Consider the following 11,799-nt stretch of genomic DNA (forward strand, 5'->3'; position numbering starts at 1 on the left):
AGGATTATTTACATAGAATTAATATCAAACAACATAACTGCTCCCTGAAATGCACAATGTGTTTTGAAAAGGCAGAGACTGTGGAGCTCCTGCTGAGCCTGGCTAGGAGAGAGCACACACATGAGGCCACCGAGTTCCTGCACTGGAGTCTCTATGGAAGTATAGATTTCAACAAATCATATGTTAACACAACCACCAAATCAAAAACACTCTTGAGAATGAAGGGACTAAGATTTTATGGGATCTGGCAATTGTTACAGACTGAGCAGTGCAGAAAAAACATTCCAAATGTTACTAGACATCACCCTACCAGCAGACAGGGTCAAAAAATAAAAAAAAATAAACAAGAAGACAAAATGGCAAAGTATGAAGAACACTTTCATAAAGTAGATTGATTATGGAAAAATAGAACAAAGATGATTGCAGCAATTATTGGAATACTTACAGTGATCTCTAAGGGTCTGATTGAGAAGCTGAACAACACGTAAAGAGGGTAAGACATCATGGTCAGTGACTTCAAGCAGACAGAGATCTCAGACACTGAAAAAACTTTAAGGAAAGTCAAAGGAAAGAGTATTTGAGCATCTAAATTGTAGGAATTGTGCAAAGGCTTAGGGTTAAAACTCCTGAGTAACCAAACCTACAAAGTCAGTCCAGGGCAGGATTTATTGGTAACTCATGGGGATAATTTTTAAACAGTAAATTTATCCTTTTTATGCATAAAGATATTGTATATTGTGAAAGCAATTTGTTTTTAAAAATCCCCATTATGTAATATTAAGGGACTGTAATAATGATCATAATAAATGAATGTGCCCAGCAAACACTCTCTAGGCACACTGACATGATTTTTAAAAGAGGGGTCTGATTGTAAGTTAACGGGAGTTTTGTTCCTAAATCATGTAACCCCTCTTAAAATGAAACCCAATGGGACTTTTGACTCAGGATCCTGCACACCTGAATATGAGACTGTTCCTACATAAAAGAATCTCTCCTGCCCTCATGGAATTGACATTGATTTGTAGTGGAAATGGGAAGGAAGCCAATGTTCTGACCAGTGTTAAATCTATGTTTATCCCATATGTAACCCAGAGAGAAAATCAAGCAAAGAGCAAAAGAGATGGACCTTGCCTGAGTGGTAACAAAGGCACTGTGCACAGTGATGCTAAAAGCTAAGTGCCTTCTTTAGAGAATGTCCTGCCCCTAATCTACTCACCCCCAACACACAGACTCTGGAAGCAGAAACTACTGTTATCCTGTGCCCAGCTGATCTCAGTTTTCTCAGTGCTGCTTGGAGAAATACACAAAGAGTGATAGGGCTGGGTTGCCAGCCATGACCCCTACACTGCTACTGACTGTGTGTGAGCAGACTGCTGTATCCAGGCAGAAATCAAAGGAACTTTTCAGAGTGACCCATCCCTAGATAATGGGGGGCAGAACTCGGTCCATTGAAATTAAAAGGAAAATAAAAGATCATAATGAATAAAAACATGAATCAACTAACCTAACTTTTTAATGTGGATCATAAATATGGTGAGTTCATAGGTTTAGGTGCTTTACATTTTCAATCTCAGGGACGATCAATTAAAAAGGCATGTATTTAGGCTCAGATTCTCCAAAGAAAGCTAAGGAGTAAGACATCCACATAGCAAATCATTTCATCTTCCTAGACTCCTTTGAAGATGAGAGCCATAATGTATAATTACCAGAAAAGGGCAGTAGAGGTGAAAGCATGGGAATTGGCCAGTCATCCTTAAACATCACCATTAGGTGGATACATAGGTTAAGGAATGAGAAAGGAGCAAATAGACTGTAAGATGGCAGGAAAGAATAGGAGAGGAGACAAAGGAAAAGCTACATTGTATAGAGATGGGTGTCATTTTTCAGACAACCAGTTGATTCATGGAAAAAAAGTTGTTTTGATTGACCTGATACATTTGTGAATTTGAAACAAGCTTGCCAAATAGTTTCATCCTAGGCGAAGGGGAAAAAAGGCTAAAGAGGCACAGGGAACCTCATTTACTTCTAGTACCTTTAATACGTTGGTTAGGGGACTCATCACCTGGAACGTGGGAGACACTCGTACACGACCTATGGAAGGATTAAGATATCCTCAATCTCCAAAATTGCATCTTCCAATCTTATTGTTAGTCAGCCTCGTGCTCTATTTCCTTTGACCCCAACATAAAAAGCTTCAGTAAAAGCATAACTTCTTCTGAAAGCTGAACATGACTCTACCATTGTAGTCATCTTCTCAACTGATGCCAGACTGCAACTTGCTGGGATCATGTAAGTATCTCCTCATTTGTGGCAAATCAAACAAACGAAAGTGAAGAATATGCTGTAACTTTTGACACTGAAAACTGTTTATCTTCCTCTCCTCAGCAGTTTTTAATGGATATGTTTCTTCTGCATATAAGGGTATGTCTACACTACGAGATTATTCCAATTTTACATAAACCGGTTTTATAAAACAAATTGTATAAAGTCGAGTGCACGTGGCCACACTAAGCACATTAATTCAGTGGTGTGTGTCCATGGTCCGAGGCTAGCATTGATTTCTGGAGTGTTGCACTGTGGGTAGCTATTCCATAGCTATCCCATAGTTACAGCAGTCTCCCCTGCCCCTTAGAATTCTGAGATGAGAGCCCAGTGGCTGATTGGCCAAAAATCATTGTTGCGGGTGGTTCTGGGTAAATGTCATCAGTCATTCCTTCCTCCGGGAAAGCAACAGCAGACAATCATTTTGCTCCCTTTTTCCCTGGATTGCCCTGGTAGATGCCATAGCATGGCAACCATGGAGCCCGTTCAGCTTTTTTTTTTTTTACAGTCACCATATGTGTACTGGATGCCACGAACAGAGGTGATACTCCAGCGCTACACAGCAGCATTCATTTGCTTTTGCATGATAGCAGAGATGGTTATCAGTTGTTCTGTGCCGTCTGCTGCCGTTGTAAATTGGCAATGAGATGATGGTTATCTGTCCTTCTGTGGTGTCTGCTGCTATCAGGGGTGCCCCTGGCTGAGATCAGCCGGGGGCACAAAGGCAAAACTGGGAATGACTCCCCGAGTCAATCCCTCCTTTATGGTTTCTAAAAATAGAGTCAGTCCTGCCTAGGATATGGGGCAAGTGTACTAGAGAACCAGTGTATCAGAGAGCACAGCTGCTCCGTGTCAGATCCCGCAGAAATGATGAGCTACATGCCATTCACGGGGGGGGTGCCTCTGCAACAACCCCACCCATTGCTTCCCTCCTCCCTCAACCTTCCTGGGATACCTTGGCAGTGTCCCCCCCATTTGTGTCATGAAGTTATAAAGAATGCAGGAATAAGAAACAATGACTTGTTAGTGAGATAAAATGAGGGGGAGGCAGCCTCCCGGTGCTATGGCAGTCCAGGCAGGACATTAAGCGGTGCGGGGGAGAGGAGCCCAGCATGCTGCTGCTATGATAGTCCAGGCAGGACAGAATCTTTTCTTTACACAGGAAAGGGAGGGAGCTGATGGAGCTCAGCCCCCGGTTGCTATGATGAGGATGGTTACCAGCCGTTCTGTACCATCTACTGGGAATGACCGAGAATCATTCCTATTTTCACCCAGGCCCCCCCAGCCAGCCTCACCTGAAGCCAGCCAGGAGCACTCACGGGTTGATAATAAGGACGGTTACCAGTCCTAGTACACCGTCTGCCACCGGGCAGGGGAGAGGAGTGGATACTGCTCTTCACTGCTGCAGCATCATCTCTACCAGCAGCATTCAGTAGACATAGGGTGACATTGAAAGAAGTCAAGAAACGATTTCTTTCCCTTTTCTTTCTGGTTGGGGGGGGAGTAAATTGATGATCTATTCCGTGAACCACACCGGACAACATGTGTTTGAACCTTCAGGCATTGGCAGCTCAGCCAAGAATGCAAATACATTTTGGAGACTGCTGGGGACTGTGGGATAGCTGGAGTCCTCAGTACCCCCCCCTCCCTCCATGAGCATCCGTTTGAGTCTCTGGCTTCCCGTTACGCTTGTCACGCAGCACTGTGTAGCCTGTAGATTTTTTTTTCAAATGCTTTTGCATTTCGTCTTCTGTAACGGAGCTTTGATAGAACAGATTTGTTTCCCCATACAGCGATCAGATCCAGTATCTCCCGTACGGTCCATGCTGGAGCTCTTTTTGGATTTGGGACTGCATTGCCACCCGTGCTGATCAGAGCTCCACTCTGGGCAAACAGGAAATGAAAATCAAAATTTCTCAGGGCTTTTCCTATTTACCTGGCCACTGCATCCGAGTTCAGATTGCTGTCCAGAGCAGTCACAGTGGTGCACTGTGGGATACCACCCGGAGGCCTATACCGTCAATTTGCGGCCACACTAACCCTAATCCGATATGGTAATACCGATTTTAGCACTACTACTCTCGTCGGGGAGGAGTACAGAAATTGGTTTAAAGAGCCCTTTATATTGATATAAAGGGCCTCGTAGTGTGGATGGGTACAGCGTTAAATCGGTTTAATGCTGCTAAAATCGGTTTAAACGCGTAGTGTAGACAAAGCCTAAGAGAGATGTCATCACAAGATCTAAAACTTGTTTCTCAGTTGTCACATAGACATCCTGCTACCCAAACAAGGGCCTTTGAATGATACAGAAATGCCATTGACAGAAGACCCATCAGACCTGTGACTTCTTCAGATATAGACCCTCCTGCTGTCATCTGACTACCCAGATAGATAAATCTATTCACCCATGCAATATTGTTCTCAGTTACATGCTCCAACGGCAGGTCATGTATAACCCCGGGGAAAAGAAATCACATATCCAAATTATTTATCACAGCATTCAGTGAAATCAGAATGAGTTCACAAATAACTCAAGGTTACAAAACAAGGCCAACATTCGCAGCTAACATTTGATTGACTAATGAGAACCACTGACAAGGATCTAAGCTTTTTTCAAGAGATCAGATACAGCCCCCTATATTTCTGAACATTTCTGAATAGTATACATTTTTATTTATTGTATAATGTGTTACATCATGATAAATTACCAGCATTATTTCTCTTTATACCTCTCAGTGTATCATTTATCATTCCATCAGCAACTCTCTCTCTCTTTCTCTCTCTCTCTGACAAGTTGGACCAGTTTTTTTAGTGAAAAAGACAAGATTTTGAGCTACATGGAGTTCTTTTTCCGGTCACTGTTCAATGGGTAGAACATCCCCTGTGGGGCAGAGACTCCATATCTTGTGGACATGAAGTGAGCCAGCACTATATGGAAAATAAACCTGCATCAGAAGGACATTGTTTTCCCTAGGAAAGGAAGCATGGGGCTGGGAGCCATGAACCGGATGGAGATTCTCAGGATCTGCTGAGTGGGGTTTGTGCCTTACTCGGGGCTGAATGTTCAATGATTGGTAAAGTTCAGGAGAACTGCACCTGTGTTCCCCTTCTATGGTCCAGTGAGGCCACCTAGTCTCAAGCTTCCTGCTCCCCAGCCATTACCTCTCTTGGGTGGAGACCTGCATTGCTCTTCCTTCTGAGAGGGGTATTCCCAGGCTGACCAGTTACCTGCCTTCATTGTGTTATTCCAAGCAAAAGATACTCTGCCTACCAGAGCAGCTTCACTTCTCTTCTCAGAGACACTACACAGTGCAAATGCTGTGTTTGTAAGTTACCACATGGCTCTTTCTAAGCAAGCATATTTTAGTCTTATGGCAAATCGCCACACATAAAAACATATTAAAAATAATAAACGAAACCTATACAACAAGATTACCAGAGATCACCCCGACTTCAGCGTAGGCTTTGGTAAGAGCTGTCTTTCAACCCCACTCAGGGATTTTCCTGTGGCTTTATGTTCTTCACACCCTTACCTCAGAACAAGAACAATGCCTGACTCTGAGTGTGACTCATTTATTGAGTTTGTCTCTTTGAAAGTCCTTCCATATGTAATCAGCCAGACAATCTCTGCCCAAAGTGCAGCCTCAAAAGAAGGGTTTACAAGATCATCATTTGCATGGGACTGGACCTAGACTAAATAGGCGCCCCAGGCGAGAAGTGCCTTTAGTGACCCCCTACATTTGTTAAACTTTTGAATATCTTATTTTTTATCGCATTTGTAGCCCATTTTATGACTTTGGTGCATGATTTGTGTGCATGATTTATCCTTGTCATATAAGAAGATAAATTTGCACACTAGAAGTTGTAAATCTGTATTTTGTTGCTAACAACAAAACAATACTCTGAGTGCTGCACCCTCCAAACCCTGGGTCATGTGCCCCTAAATCTGGGCATGCATTTGCATTCCCTTCCTCTCTGCAAAATGTCCAAGGACAACCATTTCACTCATAGTATCCCCAATAGTGCTTTGAAGACCCTAATAGCTCCCAGCGATTTCATTATTCATGACTTCCTCTTGAAGAATCTCCATGCAGTCCTACAACAGTACATAAACATTTGCATTTTTAATAAAACAAAGTCCAAAGATGTTAGACTTAATTCAGCAAGGTTTTTCCAGGATATTGTCATTTCTGTCACAATGACAATTTTGCAATATAGTGTCTGAACCCCTGGCTGCACTTACTCAACTCAAATCTTCTAACCTTGCTCCCATCTATATGTGGTTGGGTCTACAAGTTCTTCCTATGCTTTCTAGTCCATCTTGTATACATTTCCTCTGAAACCCAGAAGCTTACTAAATTCTTTACTATGTCATCCATCCATCTAATTTTGGGTCTTCCAACATTTCTCTTACCCTGCACTTCTACATTTAACTCCCTCTTTCCTATATGTTCTCCCGATTTTCTTTCTGCATAGCCAAACCATCTAAAGCTGGATTCCCTCAGCTTTTTCTTCATAATTGGTACCACCTTCACACTTCTCTAGTTTGTTCTGAACATGGGCCATCTTTGTAACTCCAACCACCCATTTAAAATTTTCATTTCCACTGTATTCAAGATTTCCTCCTGTTTCTTCCTCAGTGCCCAGAATTCAAAGCCCTGCAAAAATGCAGGTCTAATTACCATCCAGTGCATAGGATGAACACATGAATAATAATATATCAGTTAAGTGTGACTATTGACCACTACCATCATTCATAATCTGTCTGCAGGATTGGGATAATACACAATCCTGATTGGGCTTAATCCCTCAGGAAGTCAAAAAGAGGAAGTTCTGTTAGCGTCCATTTATATTAGGTTGTAGGGATACAACCATTTAGTCTAAACACTCAAGGGCATGCAATATCATGTCTATAGGGAAGAAGAGATGCACAAAAACATTACAGATGAATGAAAAAGCCCATTCAGCAAAGTTATACTTTCCTTCTTTCCATAGGATTCACATAAGGTGAGGCTGTCTGTTTGGTGAACCACTGTTGGGAGGATGTTCTATGGACAAATAAGACACAAAAATAAACTGTGGAACTCCTTGCACAGGGAGATATAGAGATCAGAAATGTAGGAAGAATTAGTAAAGGATTGCAGAAGAATACCCAGAGCTGTCATAATTCTTTATGATAAGATTTTTGGAAGGAATATTAAATATCAAGCTTCAGGGCTTAATCCAAACTCCAACAATTAGAGGCTCTGCTATAGGGAGCAGATTATCCCACATCTGTGTACTGTCAGGTTATTGACTCTTCTTCTGAACAGATGGTTCTGGTCACTGCCAGAAAGAGGATTCAAGACTAGATAGCAGGTCTCACTCAATATGGCAATTCTTATGTTCCCTGATACAGACAATGGCAGTATAAGAAGTGAGCAATTTTCTTCAGCAGCTTCCTTTATCCAAAGATCTCAAAGAACGTCATGTGTATCATCAAATGTTCTATTAATTTAGATGGAATATGTGGCCTCAAATGTGTTAACATAACCCAGTCACTGTCCAGCATTAAACAGTGTTAAACAAACTTCAAAATTTGGTATACAGAGAGCTCAGCCTATTTGTTACCATGGCAAACACACCATTAAACATCCTTTTTAGCTTTTATTAAAGACACAGAACAGAAGGAGAAACAATTAAAACCTTTGAAAAGGAAAGTGTTAAATAAGACTTTAATTTTAACATCATCTGTTATTCCTCCCACTTTAGCTGAAGCAAGTTTTCTGAAGGAAAAAAAATCTTATTTGTCAGACTTTTAGATGGCATTAAAGATGGTAATGACTGTTCTTTTTGGGGAAAGAGAAGAAGTTAGTAGTGCAGGGCAGGAGCTATCGTTGCTGTTCTTGTTTAAGTCCGATCCCATTTCCTAGAAGACAAAACAAGAGAAACACACACACACAACGGGAGAGAAAGGAACAGCAAATATAGAAAATGCAGCTTCAGTCTCTGGGGTTAACTCTCATTTGCAACCTCATGGCTGGAGAAACACAGGCACTGCCCACAGTCTTCTTAGCCATTTAGAGACCTGGCAACCTTGTACCAGCATCTAGCTGTTTAGGGCTGTCATAAACAGATAAGTAGAGTTAATAGAACAGAAGTACTTCCTATCTCTTTTGCCTGTAAAGGGTTAACAAGATCAGTGAGCCTGGCTGTCATCTGACCAGAGGACCAATCAGGGGACAGGATACTTTCAAATCTTGAGGGAGGGAAGTTTTTGCGTGTGCTGTTAGATTTTGGTTGTTGTTCACTCTGGGGGCTCAGAGGGACCAGACGTGCAACCAGGTTTCTCTCCAATTTCTTTGATACAGTCTCTTATATGTCCAGAATAGTGAGTACTAGGTAGATAAGGCGAGTTAGGCTTATGTTTGTTTTCTTTATTTGCAAATGTGTATTTGGCTGGAAGGAGTGCAAATTTGTATTTTGCTGAAAGGATTTTAATTTGCACTTGTATACTTAGGCTGGGAGGGTATTCTCAGTGTCTATAGATGAAAGACCCTGTAACATATTCCATCTTAAATTTACAAAGATCATTCTTACTGTTTTTCCCTCTTTAATTAAAAGCTTTTCTTGTTTAAGAACCTGATTGTTTTTTTTTATTCTGGTGAGACCCCAGGGGACTGGGTCTGGATTCACCAGGGAATTGATGGGGAGAAAGGAAAGAAGGGGGAGAGAAAGGTTAATTTCTCTCTGTGTTAGGATTACTTTCTCTCTCAGGGAGAGTCTGGGAGGGGGAGAGAGAAGGAGGGGGGAGGTGAATTTTCCTCTCTGTTTTAAGATTCAAGGAGTTTGAATCACAGTAATCTTCCAGGGTAATACAGGGAGGGGAAGCCTGGGAGAGGCAACGGTGAGCAAAAGGGTTTACTTTCCTTGTGTTAAGATCTAGGGGGACTGGGTCTTGGGAGTGCCTGGGCAAGGTTTTGGGGGGACCAGAGTGTACCAGGCACTGGAATTCCTGGTTGGTGACAGCGCTACAAGTACTAAGCTGGTAACAGAGCTTAAAGGAATTCATGCTGGTACTCCATCTTTTGGACGCTAATGTTCAGAGCGGGGGTTTATACCATGACAAGGGCATTACTTTCAGTGGCCTCTTTCTGGTCACAGGGTCACAGCAGTGCTGCTAAGTATACAGCCTTGTCCTGCTAAGCCATTAGACATAAGGGAAAAGGGGAGGAGTAGAAAACAGAAGAAATAAAGTGGTGAAGGAAAAGGAGGCGTGTGAAGGGGAGGAAGACAGAGTAAGAGAAAGTCTCACATTTCAGGTGGTATTTGAGATTTAGCTGGAGGCAGTGGTGGTGTCATCTTCCTCCCCCTCTCTGGACCAGTCTGGTCAAGACATCTCTCAGGATTAGGATGAAGAAGTTCTGGGGCCTCAGGAAATGGTTGGAGTGTCAGTCATTATGGTGACTCTCACTCCAGTAGCCAACTTTTCTACAAAAAGTCTCTTTCTTTAAGAACCCTTAAAGGGACTTCTGGGTGCAATAGCCCATCCCCTCATTACTTTGCTCATCAATTAGGACTAGTTTGATACACTGATTTTGGTTCACTGATTTTTCGGTCTCACACTTTTTTATCAGGCATGATATCTGCAAGTTCTATCAGGAGACCTTTCCTTTGGACTAATTCAGTTTTACTTTCTGCCTCCTTTTAGTGATTTTTTCCCACCACCATTTGCTATTATAGGTTACTGTGACATCTTATGAACTGTCACATACTTTTTACACTTGAGCTCACAATGAGTACATTTGTAGGCTGAATTACTACAACAATCTGCAGTCCATCTGTGAGATTCTTTCCCCCAAATTACAGAAGGTTATTACCATCAATCATCTGTTAGTAGTAGGTGTGATTAAAATGAAATAAAAGAGTTTCTATAACTCAGAGAGCCTTAAATATAATAGACTGAGACACTGGAGAAACCACATTTTTATTATCTATATATAAATATATAGTCTGGTCTAGGTCAAACTAGGGGATCACAGTGGTCCCTTCTGGCCTTTTAAGTTATGAAATCACTTCCTTGTTATGCTTGGTAGTGTACAAATATTAGGAATACAGAAATTTCCATCACACAGGAAACTCCATATTTTGACATTTCATTTAATCTCAACAGGGGCCAAAAAGATGAAATCTCTTGCAGAATATCTAAACAGATGCAGAAATGTCTAAACATTTCATTTTAAAATTTGACTGTAACAAAACATTTCCTCTTGAATTGTCCATTTTAATGAAATCTTTCATGTTGAATGAATATTCTTATTTACAATGAGCTTGAGATGAGTCAATTTAAGTGAAAATATCAATTCAAAATGCATGTTCTCATTTCAATTGGACATTTTGAAACAAAAAACTTTCATTTCATTTTGAGATGTCAAATTGAAACGGAATCTTCCCCCTTGCAACAAAAAAATAAATAAATATTTTTCTTCCAAATTCACATTCAAACAACATTTTCAGATTATGTTTTCCAAACATGGGAAAAACTAGACAGTGAAAAGAGAGATATAGGCAACTAAGAATGAGATTTTAAAACATGATAGAGGGTTTCTTAGCCAATGGGAAAGGCCAAGCAGAGGGTTGTATTCTAAATCCTGCAGCTGTCACAGGAGTTCAGTTCTTATCTTCTCAGTGGGAGCACACCTCCTTCGCCTTGGGATTCTCAGCTGAGAAGTCTCTAACCCCACCTAAGGTGGCAAGAAACTATGGTGAGAGAGGGGAGGGAAGTAGAAGGAATTAGGTGGAGAAAACCCCTCAGCTTTTATCCTAGCAGTTAGGGCTGTAGCAGACCCTCTTCAAATGCTTGGTAAGGAGAAAGGTTTTAAAAAGGGATCTGCTTCCTCCCATGTGGGTGCCCTAACCACTGCACTATGGGATACCTGATCTATGTCTCAATCTCTCCTAGTAGAGCATTAATTCCTTTGTGCATCTTGGCCCAGCTAGGGATAACACTCATTACTAATTATTGCTGAAGACAGAGATATTAATATGAAGGAATCCTATAAAATACTACAGATATTAATAAGGTTTTCAACAAAATACTCTGGAAGAACTACAGAATGCAATAGACAAAGATGTTCTTTTCATAGAACTGGCCAGATCCTCAAGTGATATGAATTGGCCATAGCTCCATTGAAGACAGTGGGTCAGATTGAAAGAGATATTGGCCCAAAGAGAGAAAGAGAGCACATGAATGGCTCTAGATCCTGGTGATTCTATCACTCACCCTAGATGGAGACCCAGCATCTCGTTCTCTTGGCTCAGTGTCTCTTCTACCCAGTGGGGATATGGTCTGCTGAGTTTAATGGAGCTGCACTGATTCAGACCAGCTGAGGCTTTGGCTCAAAGTGTCAGATGCCAGTGCTAGATGCCAAACACAAGTTATCCACAATTCTATGCTCTTTGTTTTGGTTGGTTGTTTGTTTTTAAATAAGATCGACA

The sequence above is a fragment of the Gopherus flavomarginatus genome, chromosome 12, assembly GCF_025201925.1.
Source record: "Gopherus flavomarginatus isolate rGopFla2 chromosome 12, rGopFla2.mat.asm, whole genome shotgun sequence".
Classification (NCBI taxonomy): domain Eukaryota; kingdom Metazoa; phylum Chordata; order Testudines; family Testudinidae; genus Gopherus; species Gopherus flavomarginatus.